This window comes from Miscanthus floridulus, chromosome 8 (assembly GCF_019320115.1).
Source record: "Miscanthus floridulus cultivar M001 chromosome 8, ASM1932011v1, whole genome shotgun sequence".
Classification (NCBI taxonomy): Eukaryota; Viridiplantae; Streptophyta; class Magnoliopsida; order Poales; family Poaceae; genus Miscanthus; species Miscanthus floridulus.
The window spans coordinates 163430865-163445569 of record NC_089587.1 but is presented as its reverse complement, the minus strand read 5'-3'; the positions used below and the strand labels follow the sequence as shown (position 1 = coordinate 163445569).

Below are 14705 nucleotides of genomic sequence, written 5' to 3'. Positions count from 1 at the left end.
TCATTCAACTGCTATGGGATGTTGAACTGAGCAAAGGCAATATTGGAAACTAATCTTGTGAAAGAGAAGAGCTCTGGGAAACTAATCTTTGGTATTGGTACTTCTGAAAGGCAATATTGTTGTTCCAATCTTTCTTTATTTCTTAATTTTTTTGTTGGACCTATTTTCCTCCTTTTTAATAATTGTTGTTCTATTCTTTCTCTGTTTCTTAAATCTTTTGCTAGACCTATTTTCCACCTTTTAATAAGGACAGCAGGGGAACTTCCCCTCCTGTTTGGTTAAAAAAAACCTTGTTCTGAAGTACAATAATTCACGCTGATAATTAAGAGGCTTGAAAGGTCGAGATGGCGGACTAGAGGGGGGTGAATAGTCTTTTCTAAAACTTAATCGCGTCGGCTAACCGATACAAATGCGGAATTAAAACTATCGGTCTAGCCAAGACTATACCCCTCTATATATGTTCACTAGCACCTTGCAAAGATAACAATAATGCAACAAAGGTGCCAGGCTAGCTAGAGCTCTCCTAATCAATTCTAGGAGCAAGGTCACACAAACCTATGCCACTAGTACTTTAAGCTATGAGGGAGCTCCTACCTATGCTAGTAAGCAAAAGCACAAAGTAAACTAAGCTTACTAGCAATGCTCAATAACAAGGCAACCAATGCCTAATTAGAGAGCGCAAATACTTAGCTACACAAACTAAGCAATGTGACTAACAAGGTTACTAAAACCAAATTAGCCACGCAAGGGAGCTACTTCTATGCTACACTAGCAAGAAGGTAATTAGCAAGCTACACAAGCTATCTAATTATAAGAGCAACTACACAAGCTTAATATATGTAAAAGTAATTGCAAGCTTGTGTAAAGGGAAGCAAACCAACGGGAAGAAAAGGTTGACACGATGATTTTTCTCTCGAGGTTCACGTGTTTGCCAACACTCTAGTCCCCGTTGTGTCGACCGCTCACTTAGTGGTTCGGCGGCTAATTAGCATCACCCGCTAAGCCCGCACGTCGGGCGCCGCAAGAACCTACCCCTTAGTGAGGGTAGCTCAATGACACGCTTTACTAGAGTTGCTCTTCGCGGCTCCCGCGGGGCGGGCACAAGTACCCCTCACAAGCTCTTCTCCGAAGCCCCGCACAAGCTTCTTGCGGGCTTCGACGGAGACCACCACCAAGCCATCTAGGAGGTGGCAACCTCCAAGAGTAACAAGCACCACCGGCTTGCAACTCGATCACCTAGTGCCACTCGATGCAACCTCATGATGCAATCGCACTAGAATCGCTCTCTCACACAATCGAATAATCACTATCAAGTATGTGTGAGATGGAGGGCTCCCAAGCACTCACAAGCATGGACACTAAGTCCCCCAAGGTGCTCTACCCCTGCCATGGCCGAGAGCCACTACTATTTAAAGCCCCAAGGGATAAACTAGCCGTTACCCCTTCACTGGGCAAAAGTCGGGCTGACCGGACGCTCCGGTAGTGTTGACCGAACGCTGGCCCTCAGCGTCCGGTCGCCCACAGACGGCCACGTGTCCCGATTCCAACGGTCACTTGACCTGACCGGACGCAGCAGCTTCAACTGATCGGACACTGAACTCCCAGCGTCCGGTCGTTTCCAATAAGGTACTGACCTCGACCGGACGCGTCCGGTCGGTCGTGATCGGACGCAGCACCAGTGTCCGGTCACTCCCAGCTTCTCTGCTCTGCCTGCGTCACCATACGTCATCCTGATCGGATGCACACGGCCAGCGTCCGGTCACTTCCAGTGCCAGCGTCTGGTCGAAGACCGACGCCTGCACGCTGTCTGCCACCACTGACCAGACGCAGGACCCCAGTGTCCGGTCACCACATGACTAGCGTTCGGTCCACTCTGTGAGACCCTGTCTTTTCTGTCTAGGGCGCCGGTGGCACCGTCGGACTGTTTGCACTCTACGGGCGGACACTCCGCCGGTGGAGTTCCTTCACCAAGTTGATCCTCATCAACTCCAACTTCATCTCCTTTGTAAATATGCCAACACCACCAAGTGTACACCACCATATGTATGTGTGTTAGCATTTTCAAAATAATTTCTCAAAGGATGTTAGCCACTCAACTTGCCACGCCACTCAATCCTAGCGATGATGCAAAGTTAGATCACTCGAGTGGCACTAGATGACTGATATGCAAACAAGTTTGCTCCTCTTGATAGTACGACCATCTATCCTAAACCCGGTCATAAACTTCTCTACACACCTATGACTGGTGAAATGAAATGCTCTAGGTTATACCTTTGCCTTGCGCATTCCATTTCATCTCCTCCAGCGTCGATGCAACACATGCACCAACACGATCGACAATGATATGATCCACTTCATATCATCACGTGATCATATTGGTTCATCGATTTTGACTTCACTTGTTCTTCACCATTGCCATTGTCCATCGGCGCTAAGTCTTGCTCAAGCTTCACCGCCACGCGGTCCATCACTCCAAAGCCTTCGACTTGCCCTTCATGCTTGCAACCGGTCCATCAAGTCAAGTCTTGTCTTGATCTTCTCCACCTTGATCACATGACTCAATGTCATGTCTCATGTACAATAAGCTCCTTCATCATCACATGTGTGAGCTTTGCAACATCTCCAAGCCATTTTCACCTTCATGGCATATGTTGCTCACACACATGTACTTGTGGACTAATCACCTGTGTATCTCACATAAACACAATTAGTCCACCTAGGTTGTCACTCAATTACCAAAACCACATAGGGACCTTTCAATCTCCCCCTTTTTGGTAATTGATGACAACTCTACAAAGATATAGAAATTAAGCACTTTTGGAGTCATGTTGCTTGCCCAAGCAATTTTACCATGTGTAAATGATTTTCGACAAGTACCACAAACCTGAAATGGTAGTATTAGCTCCCCCTACATATGTGCTAGTGTGTTTGTATTGAAGTTTGCACATATGCATAGATTGAAAATGTGAGAGAGTAATTACTACCGAATGATGCTAAGGTGTATAGAATAAACCTTTGAAGCGTGATATCAATCGGAGTTGCACCTTTATGTTCATCCTTAGCACCATGGTTAGCTAGATAACACATGGAAATACAATGCACTAGATACCTCATGAGATCATCATTAAAAGCAAGGTACTAGCATTACTTATAAAGCATACCAAGTATCTAGCTATCATCCTATGCATGCTAGTTATCAAATCATCATTCAAGTTCTATAACTAGCATACACCACACAAGCATACATATTGAATTTTAAGAACTTATGCAATGCAAGCAAGCACATGAATATACACATATTAATATGCAATCAAACAAAGTTCATGAGCTTGCTCCCCCTACTTGTGCGCTTATTTTGTCCAAGAATTTTGATCCTTTTCTTTTCTCTAATGGTGCTCCCTCTTGTTCATGTCCATATCCAACTTATATCTTATCTCTCCCCCATATCTATCATATCTTTGTACAATTTCTCCCCCTTTGTCATCAATTTCCATAAAAGGTATGCTTCTTATTGATGCAAAGGTATGCTCTTTGGAGTAGATGGTTGAGAATTTAATCTTGCAATTTTTTTGGACATTACTTAATTGTTGGAATGACACCACTAGTAGATACCATTTTGAACTTGTAACTTGTATTACATGTATCTTATCATTCTATGCATGGGTCATCCATTTTATACACTTAAGCTCTTGTAGGTGAGGGATGCATTCTTCATTTTATGATCACTTAAAGTTGAGGATCATTTGTGGAACCATCATCTTGCATGATTGATATCACTTGTATGATTTATACCATAAGTAGATGTGATACCATTTGAAATAATTTTATAGTATGGAACCACTTGTTGTATTTATCAATTTTGACCATTTCTTGAACATTTGCTATTTTTATGAGTACCACTTATAAGATATCACATGTTGGTTGATCTAGACATTACTTGTGAATTCTTGATGAGCTACTTGAGTCTAGATACTACTTGAAACATACAAACTAGATATCCATTTGTATTGTTGTCTTGTGCTTGTACTCTTATTATTTATCATGAGCTTCTATGTTGACTTGAACTAAATTGATTTGTCTAAGCTTTCAAGTCCGGTTTGAACCAATGACAAGCTTCTTCACACCTCTTTTAAGGGTTATCTTGTCAATGTTGTACTTGTCACTTGTTTAGCAATTCAAATTAAATCAAGTACTTGGGTTCACTAGCTCATGAATGAACAAATTCATATACTAACCACTAGATCAAGTAATCATTCAAGCAATAGTGGTAGGCTATGAATTTAAACATTTCATTTGTTATGCATGATCCTATGAAGCATGTACTATATGCACTAACCGTATACTAGTAAGGGATGAAATGATCATGCACATTACAATGATACCTTTGCTATGTTGGAGTAGAGGATAGTCACATAGATTCCACTTCATTACTCCAATAGCAATGTGAAGTCCAATTATAAGCTTGGTGAAGACCAATAGATACCAATTTGAATTCCATTCTTCACCCATATGAAAAAGAATACCACTTATGATCAAGTGCACTTTCTTGTTGTGGTTGGCTTGCTTCAACTTTTGATCTTTGCTTGCATGAGAGCATCAAGTTGAGAATACCACTTGAAATATCATGACTAGCTCTCTTTTGGGTGTTGCTTGCTTTTCTTGATCAATCCTTTTGATTTCTTCAACTAAGCATCTCAAATGTCCCTCGGATCACCACTTCCATGTTAGCCTTCCAAGTACCACACTTGGTTTACCTACACATAGGCGGCAAGCCCCTACACTAGGGAGAAGTGACCTCTCTCCAAGAATCATTCTTGATACTCACTTGAAATGACTTGATTGATTGATCCAAGTGATGGACTTAACTTGATGAGTAACCTTGATTCCATCTTTAAGTCCTTTTCTTTCTACTTGTTTAAGTCCTTTTCTTTCTATCAAATGATCTCTAATGGTCACTAGAACTTAAACTTCATCTTTATCTTGAGTTTGATCTTGATCTTCATCTTGAGTACCAAAAATATGCAAAGTACACTCCTCAATCAAATGGCCTTGTACTCTTTGCTTGTAATGCTTCTATATCATCTCAAAACCAAACTTAGGTACCTCAAACACTTATAAACATGTTTCCATCTTGAGGACCTTTCAATCAAAGTGACTCTAGATCAATCCAATATTTGTCACTTTTCTGGCAGATTTTGTACCCTTCAAAGAAATAAGCATATCTTCCAAAGTACAAATCTAAATACCACAAAACTTGGTGGAGATGTGATTCACTAAGTTATCTAGCAGCTGTAAAAAATGAGCTTCTTTTGACTTCTAGATTGCTACTAGATTTCAAGTTTTCCACCACTGCTACATGCTGAAATTTGCTTCACTATAGTTGACAAGATGTACTCCAAAACCGAAGCATTTCTTATCCAATTCTCATGAAATTTCTACAGCATCTCATACCATAAGTCTAGAGCATGTACACCAGTTTTCATGCCAATCCAATAGGTTTTGATCACTCAAACATTGCTAAGATCACAGCTAGCTCAGATTTTGCAAGATAGGACAGATTTCCACAATTTGAGCTATACCTCATCAAATATGAATCAAACTTGAAACTAACTTGTTTGAATACTTCCATAAGACATATATCCATTCAAACCACTTACTAAAAGTCATCTCATGAATTTATCCAATACAAATCAATCCAAACTTGATTACTAATCAATTATCCATTCAATCAACTCATATCAAGCAACATTTCATATTTATCCAATTCAATCAACTCATATGCACCCAAATGAAATGATCAACAAAAGATATACCTTAGTTGGCTCATGATCATCCAATTAGCAAGCTTCAACTCAATTGTATACAAGCCATCAAATAATCAAACAAATTACCATAACTTAAATATGACACTTGTATGTTGTAGCACTTGGACTTCATTCAACTATCATGGCATTGGGTTAGGATATGTCCTAGGCTTCATATCTTGATTCAACATTTGATGATCAATATGAAATCAATTGAATCAAGCCTCCAATGCCAATGGTACCTACAATCATTCATCCACTTTTTGATGGTACCCAAACTAGTTTGGGTCCTCTCAAGTTAGGAGCAACATACTTAGGCATAGCCTTAGTATGAGTAGCGGGATGTTTTGCAATGGCAATCATAGAGGTACCATTTTCATCCTTTCTAAGCACATTATTATCATCAATTGAAATAGGCTTAGAAATATTACCTAGGGGACATGAATGTGCCATGTGTCCCCTTTCCTGGCATGAGTAGCACCTTCTCTTTGCTTGAGCCTTCTCTTCCTTGCTCATGTTGTGCTTCTCATTGCCTTGCCTCTCATGGGTTGCTTGAGCCTTCTTCTCAAGCTTGGTAGGACACTTACAGGCAAAGTGTCCCGTACTTCCACACTTGAAGCACTTGATGTGGGCATTGATTTTCTTGTCATCTTCATTCTTGCTCATCATCTTGGCATCTTTAGTTTGCATTGGATGCCTTGCCTTTCCACCCCTTCTTATTTTCTTCTTCTTTATCTAATCACCATCATCTTCATGGTTGATCTTGATTTGCTCTTGGGGTGTCTTCTCTTGCTCAACTTGTGGCTTTGGTTGAGGCTTCACTTGTTGTTTCACCAATTGCTTGGTTGGGCATATTGAGGTAAGATGACCCCAAGTGCGGCACTTGAAGCACTTAACATGCTTTAGCCTCTCTTCTTCTTTTAGCTTCTTGAGCTTCTCAATGTTAGGGCAACCATTTGCAAGGTGTCCCGCTTCATGACACCGGTAGCACATGGTGTGAGAGAGCTTCCTTTGATGTAGCTTCTTCATCTTTATTTCTCTCTTTCTTTCACCCTTTGTCAACTTCTTATTGAAGCCAAGGCCACACTTGTCACCATAGTTTCTTTGAGTCTTCAACATGTGCTCAAAGGTGACTTTTGAGTTGTAGCACCTCTCTAACTTGTTGCTCAATTTCTTCACTTCATTTTTGAGCTCATTGTTCTCCTTCAAAAGGTTAGTCTCACAAGACATAGAAGTAGAACAAGCATCTATATGTGAAGAGCATGGCATATCTAATAAATCATCACAAGAGGTGGATACATGCTTCTTGCCCACATCACAAGGGTTAGCAACAACATGTGATTGATCATTTGACCCATGTGATGAGCTCTTATTATTTTTAAGTTTCTTTGTAAACATTTTAATGAGAGAAGCTTGTTTTTCTAATAATTCATCATGAGATGCAAGTAGTGTCTCATGATTCAATTTAAGCTCATCAAGTGAAGATTTATAAGTATTAAGTAATTTCTTATGTTCTTCACAAGAGTTCTTTAGAAATGAGTTTTTATTTTCTAATTTCAATGTTTTAGCTTTCTCATTTTCTAAAGACATGGTCATGCTAGCAAGTCTACTAACAAGCTCATCATATGAATCAACATGATCAACCACATTATCATTTGATACCTTGGTGTCACCTTGTGACATGAAGCAATGTGGTGATGTAGTTGGAGAGCTTGTAATAGCATCTTCATCATGGCTTGAGCATGAACCATCATCACCATCAAGTGTGCATGGGGTAGCATCATCACTTGCAACACTTGTGGCATCATCATCAACCTTGTCAAGTGAACTTGTAGTGGATTGATCATCATCATCCTCACTTGACAATGAGGTGGAGCAATCTTCCACAATCATCAAATTGTGGTTATCCTCAACACACTCATGTGTCTCCTTCTTGGGCTCATCCTCCTCTTTGAATTTACCATCATCCCATGTGGAGGAATCACCGAAGGTGTCCTTGATGGAGTCCCATATCTCACGAGTGGTCCCCTTGTAGTTTACTTGCTTCATCAAATCAAAATATAAAGCATCCAATAGAAAACAACAAGCATGTGCATCAAATTCATAGAGGACTCTTTGAGCTTTGGTTAGAGTTCTATGATCCAAGACATGGGTGAGACCACTAGTGACAACCCATCAAAATTTAGGTCCCTTTGCACGAAAATGATCAAGCATGTGATTTTTCCAAAGTGCAAAGTTTGTGCCATCGAAAATGTGATTCTCACAACCATCTAGCCCATTAGGCGCCATCCTCTCGGGTCGATGAAGACCACAAATGAGAGACCGGGCTCTGATACCACTTGAAAGGTCAAGATGGCGGACTAGAGGGGGGGTGAATAGTCTTTTCTAAAACTTAATCGCGTCGGCTAACCGATACAAATACGGAATTAAAACTATCGGTATATCCAAGACTATACCCCTCTATATATGTTCACTAGCACCTTGCAAAGATAACAATTATGCAACAAAGGTGCTGGGCTAGCTAGAGCTCTCCTAATCAATTCTAGGAGCAAGGTCACACAAACCTATGCCACTAGTACTTTAAGCTATGAGGGAGCTCCTACCTATGCTAGTAAGCAAAAGCACAAAGTAAACTAAGCTTACTAGCAATGCTCAATAACAAGGCAACCAATGCCTAATTAGAGAGCGCAAATACTTAGCTACACAAACTAAGCAATGTGACTAACAAGGTTACTAAAACCAAATTAGCCACGCAAGGGAGCTACTTCTATGCTACACTAGCAAGAAGGTAATTAGCAAGCTACACAAGCTATCTAATTATAAGAGCAACTACACAAGCTTAATATATGTAAAAGTAATTGCAAGCTTGTGTAAAGGGAAGCAAACCAACGGGAAGAAAAGGTTGACACGATGATTTTTCTCCCGAGGTTCACGTGTTTGCCAACACGCTAGTCCCCGTTGTGTCGACCGCTCACTTAGTGGTTCGGCGGCTAATTAGCATCACCCGCTAAGCCCGCACGTCGGGCGCCGCAAGAACCTACCCCTTAGTGAGGGTAGCTCAATGACACGCTTTACTAGAGTTGCTCTTCGTGGCTCTCGCGGGGCGAGCATAAGTACCCCTCACAAGCTCTTCTCCGGAGCCCCGCACAAGCTTCTTGCGGGCTTCGACGGAGACCACCACCAAGCCGTCGAGGAGGTGGCAACCTCCAAGAGTAACAAGCACCACCGGCTTGCAACTCGATCGCCTAGTGCCACTCGATGCAACCTCATGATGCAATCGCACTAGAATCGCTCTCTCACACAATCGAATGATCACTATCAAGTATATGTGAGATGGAGGGCTCCCAAGCACTCACAAGCATGGACACTAAGTCCCCCGAGGTGCTCTACCCCTGCCATGGCCGAGAGCCACTACTATTTATAGCCCCAAGGGCTAAACTAGCCGTTACCCCTTCACTGGGCAAAAGTCGGGCTGACCGGACGCTCTGGTAGTGTTGATCGGACGCTGGACCTCAGCGTCCGGTCGCCCGCAGATGGCCACGTGTCCCGATTCCAACGGTCACTTGACCTGACCGGACACAGCAGCTTCAACTGATCGGACGCTGAACTCCCAGCGTCCGGTCGTTTCCAGTAAGGTACTGACCTCAACCGGACGCGTCCGGTCGGTCGTGATCGGACGCAGCACCAGCGTCCGGTCACTCCCAGCTTCTCTGCTCTGCCTGCGTCACCATACGTCATCCTGATCGGACGCACACGGCTAGCGTCCGGTCACTTCCAGCGCCAGCGTCCGGTCGAAGACCGACGCCTGCACGCTGTCTGCCACCACTGACCGGACGTAGGACCCCAGCGTCCGGTCACCACGTGACTAGCGTCCGGTCCACTCTGTGAGGCCCTGTCTTTTCTGTCTAGGGCGCCACTGGAGTTCCTTCACCAAGTTGATTCTCATCAACTCCAACTTCATCTCCTTTGTAAATGTGCCAACACCACCAAGTGTACACCACCATATGTATGTGGGTTAGCATTTTCACAATAATTTCTCAAAGGATGTTAGCCACTCAACTTGTCACGCCACTCAATCCTAGCGACGATGCAAAGTTAGATCACTCGAGTGGCACTAGATGACCGATATGCAAACAAATTTACTCCTCTTAATAGTACGGTCATCTATCCTAAACCCGGTCATAAACTTCTCTACACACCTATGACCGGTGAAATGAAATGCCCTAGGTTATACCTTTGCCTTGCGCATTCCATTTCATCTCCTCCAGCGTCGATGCAACACATGCACCAACACGATCGACAATGATATGATCCACTTCATATCATCACGTGATCATATTGGTTCATCGATTTTGACTTCACTTGTTCTTCACCGTTGCCATTGTCCATCGGCGCCAAGTCTTGCTCAAGCTTCACCGCCACGCGGTCCATCACTCCAAAGCCTTCGACTTGCCCTTCACGCTTGCAACCGGTCCATCAAGCCAAGTCTTGTCTTGATCTTCTCCACCTTGATCACATGACTCAATGTCATGTCTCATGTGCAATAAGCTCCTTCATCATCACATGTGTGAGCTTTGCAACATCTCCAAGCCATTTTCACCTTCATGGCATATGTTGCTCACACACATGTACCTGTGGACTAATCACCTGTGTATCTCACATAAACACAATTAGTCCACCTAGGTTGTCACTCAATTACCAAAACCACATAGGGACCTTTCAAGGCTAATCTAGCACAACACCATATCTATCTACCAAACTAATTCACCATCTTTTTCTTTGCTACATCCACACCAAAAAAGTCCCCCGCTGAGATGGTCCTCCTCCGCTCACCCCAAAAAAATATACCCACAGAAACAACCATATACAAATCAACACCATCAAGATTATTTGTTAGTCTTCTCTCTCCTTGCTCACTCAAATCCTCGCGTGTACGGTCCTCAGCCTGCACAAGGAAACCCATCGCAAGGAAACCCATCATCCGCGCGAAATCAGCGAGCTCGTGCTCCTTCTACCTCGGCTACGCGACGCAACGTCCGCCTCTCGCCGCCCTCCGCGCCCCAGCCGCCGTGCAGCCGTGCGTCCAGCCGCTCCGCACCGCCTCCTGCTGCAGCGATCCCGCTCCAGCCGTAGGAAGCACGGGAGGAGGCGCCAAGGACTGGCGGATGATCTTGGCATGGTAGATGTTCTTGGCATCGTAATTCAATTCCACGTTTGGTGCTTCTGCTCTGCCGTTGCCCGTGGGTGCAGCTCCCTAACACGCGCGTGGATCATCACCGTCATCACCGTCCAGCAGTCGAGAGCCAGCCGGCAGCAGCGAGGCGCGGCACACGAGGGCCACGGGCGCGTGGCTGGGGCCGCCGGCTGCGCGGAGGCGGAAGCTGCGGGAGCGGAGCCGCATGTGTGCCCGGCCGTGGGGGCTGCTAGGGTTTCGCGCCCTCCACGATGGACCAGTGCGCATGGAGGGTGCGGGACAAGGCTCGACGCCGCCTGCTCGACCTCACCGTCGAGTCCAGTTTCGACCACGACCTTGCTGCCAACTGCCTCGCCCGTCTCCTCGAGGTCTACGGTACGTATAGCTGCAACTTGCTGTTGTTTCTCTTTATCTCCTTGTAACTTGTTGTTTATAGATTTCATCTTTAGATTATGCCATCCATTCAATGGGGAAGGCGCATAAGAACTGTCTAGGATGTTGGAGTTGGTGTTGCCACATTTGATAGATAGCTACTTGACAAGAATGTCATCACTACGTAATTTGCCCCAAAAGATGAGCATGAAGGGTGGAAGCAGCATTTGTAGCAGTAATTTACAACACAAAAGCTTCTGTTTTCTGATAATACACTCGATGTTGTACAGTGAAGGATCCACTGTACGCAAATGGCAAGTATTCTATTTCTTTAACAATATTTATGCAAATGGCACGTATTATATTTCTTCACTATATTTATAAAGGCCAAAATAATATATTATTTACATTTTCTGTACTGCTGTGTAAAGTGTATTCTTACTGTCCTAGATTTTTTGTTTCATTAATCTTCCACTTGGAATGACAGGTGGAAAACCATGGTTGGAGCTTAATTGAGTGTTAAGGCCTGAAGGATATTTCATTTGGTCTGCAACTCCTGTCTACCATCAACAGAAAATAGACCAAGATGACTGGAACGTTTTAATTGTGGGATATCATATATTCTACTGTGAGTATATATATATATATATATATATATATATATATATATATATATATATATATATATATATATATATATCGCATCATAAAGATTTTGTCTGAATTTTGTCACTTGGTCAATATTTTTCCATGCTAATCGAAATGTCTGTTTCTGCATGTGCAGCAATGGTTACTCTGACTAAATCAATTTGCTAGAGAAAAGTGGTAAAATCTGACTAAATGCTGAATCTAGCATGAGTAGAAGCAGCCAATTCAACTCTGAATTTTCATACAAATCTGGTGCAGTAGAGTAGCACCTCCAAATCTGATGTGTTTCAAAGCCAATTTCCCTGATGGTGTCAGGGAATAATCGTCAGGCTAACTCGCTAGGGAAATATGCAAATGTTTGATGGTGCACCGTCAGGAAAATTGCTTTGGATTTTCCTGTCGGTATCGAACCGACAGGGTAATTCGTAACCGTTACAGACAGAGTCATAACTCTGTCGGTTTTCAACTGTCAAAAAAACATAGAACACCGACAGGGAAATGATTTAGCAACCGATAGGACATAGGGACAATTATCCTGTCGGTCAGTACACCGTCAAAAAAGCAAAATTTTCCCTGTCGGTTTTGATTTTCCCTGTCGACATGTGAACATCAGAAAATGTTCATTTCTATATTGTTTATCTAATCAGTAAGGAATATACCAGCTTGACTTGCATAATAGCATCACAAAAATGATTCAATTGATACTGACTTTTCAAGTCAACCAAGATACATTGGTTCGACATCACATAAATTACAAATAAGCTGTCAGAACATATGACATCTATACAGCAGTATTCTAGTTTGAGCAGTGTCATGCTAGTACTGAATTTATCTACATGCTAACTAAGTACTAAAAGTTATCCAAATGTTCTGGTAGTTCTTTCGTCTTCTCCTTACCAAAAATTCTGCACAAAAAGAACAAAAGCAAGCCATCAGTTAGAGTGGCTGTAGAAACAATTATGTTCATCAAAAGGAGTTCAGCTATTGGCATTAGCAAAACCTTATAGTTCATTTCAGATCTCATAGATAAAAAAAAATTGCCAGCAAATTCATTTAAAATCATCATTCAATCAGCAACAGCATTCTGGTCATCAACATGTGCTTGAAATGGACACATCAAACAGAAGAGGCTCAAAATCAAATGGAAACCGAGCTGCTGTATTGTCCCTGCCTCGATGGGTTGCAAGTATCTAACCATGGATTTCTAGGCTGCTAATGCACATGTATTTCACCTCTCAACTGACAAGAAATGGTCCACTGCTAAGACAAGGAAAGGGATGTATAATCTTACCAGGCCGGCAAAGAAGCAGCCATCGTGCTGAACCATATAAGGGTCCTGACCTGATGAATCAAGCTGTACAAAAATCAATCTTGAGAAACCTGCTAGCAGCAGCTTTACCAACACCAAAACGCTAAACATTCTAAAATACTGCAGGGTTAGAAAGGATGAACTACTAAGGTATACAATTGCATTCTTGTGTTTAGCTTAAGAATCGTGTACCGCCATTTAATTATATGTTTCACAAAACCAATAAGACATGTTCCATAAAACCGAAAGGATAAACTCATAGAATACCAACTAACAAATAATTCATAAAGGCAAATAGGACAGTAAGGTTATTTATTGAAATTAGAAAGGTGAAAATGGAATTGAAGCTACATCAATGTTTACTGAAGATTTGTATGCTTGTTTAAATAGCTCACCTTTATGGCGTCCATCTCTCATAGCACTTGCTTGTTTAATTAGTGTTTGCAGTGTCTTATGAAAAACCATGCTGCATAAGGACGTGATTAGATCAGATCTGAATACACTTTGATTAGATCGAGTATGAATACAAATAGCCAAATAGCTCAAGTTAGCTCACCGTCCTGGCCACCAAGGCACTCGACGGCCTCAACAAACTGTCAGTGCAGCTCCTCCGTCCACCGCATCGGCGGCACCTAATCCTCTCATTCTCCCAGCCTCTCTCCGGTTTGCAAACAAAAATCAAAGTTAATTAGTAGGCATGTATACATCTATAATTAGATAGATCATATCGGGATGCAAATAGCCAAATAGGTTAGGCTAGGGTTCGGGTGCCGGCTTTCGTACAACAGCAAGGGAAGAGAAGACAACGGCAGGGGAAGAGAAGGGGTGCGCATACCTAGTGGGTGCTCATCGCTGGCGAAGGAACTGAGGAGGGCGCACATACCTAGTGGGTGCTCGTCGCCAGCGTATAGGAGCTGAGGAACTGTGCACCTGGCATAGGCGTGCAGCGTCCGCCCAGCTGCCACACAAGAGAGAGTGAGCACCAAGGAGAGGGAGACCTGGGCACGGGGCGCGTGCTAGACAGGGGCCATAGGGGCCGCGCGCGTCGGGCGAGAGGAGGAGGAGCGACGGGCTTGGTTGCGGCGCCTACCGCGGCCAAGATGCTGCGCGGGGGTGAGAGGAGGGCGAGGGCTGGGAATTAGGAGTGGGATGGAGGGGTTACAATTATATAGTCTAGATTTTTAGATGGGCCGATGGACGGAGGAATAGGGATGCACGGCCCAGGTCTAGGCCGCTTGGCCTTTAACATTTAATGAGTTTTATTTCCTATTTATCGAAGTTTAATTTATGCACTATGTGATTAGACACTATTGTGAAGTAAACATTCTAATCCAATTATATCCATGTACCCAAAATACTTTTTAAATAAAATATAATA

The 14705-nt window shown here is 43.0% G+C and overlaps 1 long non-coding RNA gene across 1 annotated transcript; it reads right to left on the bottom strand.

Moving 5' to 3' along the window:
• Positions 1–12865: 12865 nt before the first annotated feature.
• Positions 12866–13794, bottom strand: LOC136473895 (uncharacterized). Its single transcript, XR_010762778.1, has 3 exons — positions 13723–13794; positions 13310–13372; positions 12866–12923 (listed from the first exon to the last, which is right to left on the bottom strand). It is a non-coding gene; the product is annotated as an uncharacterized lncRNA (long non-coding RNA).
• Positions 13795–14705: the final 911 nt, after the last annotated feature.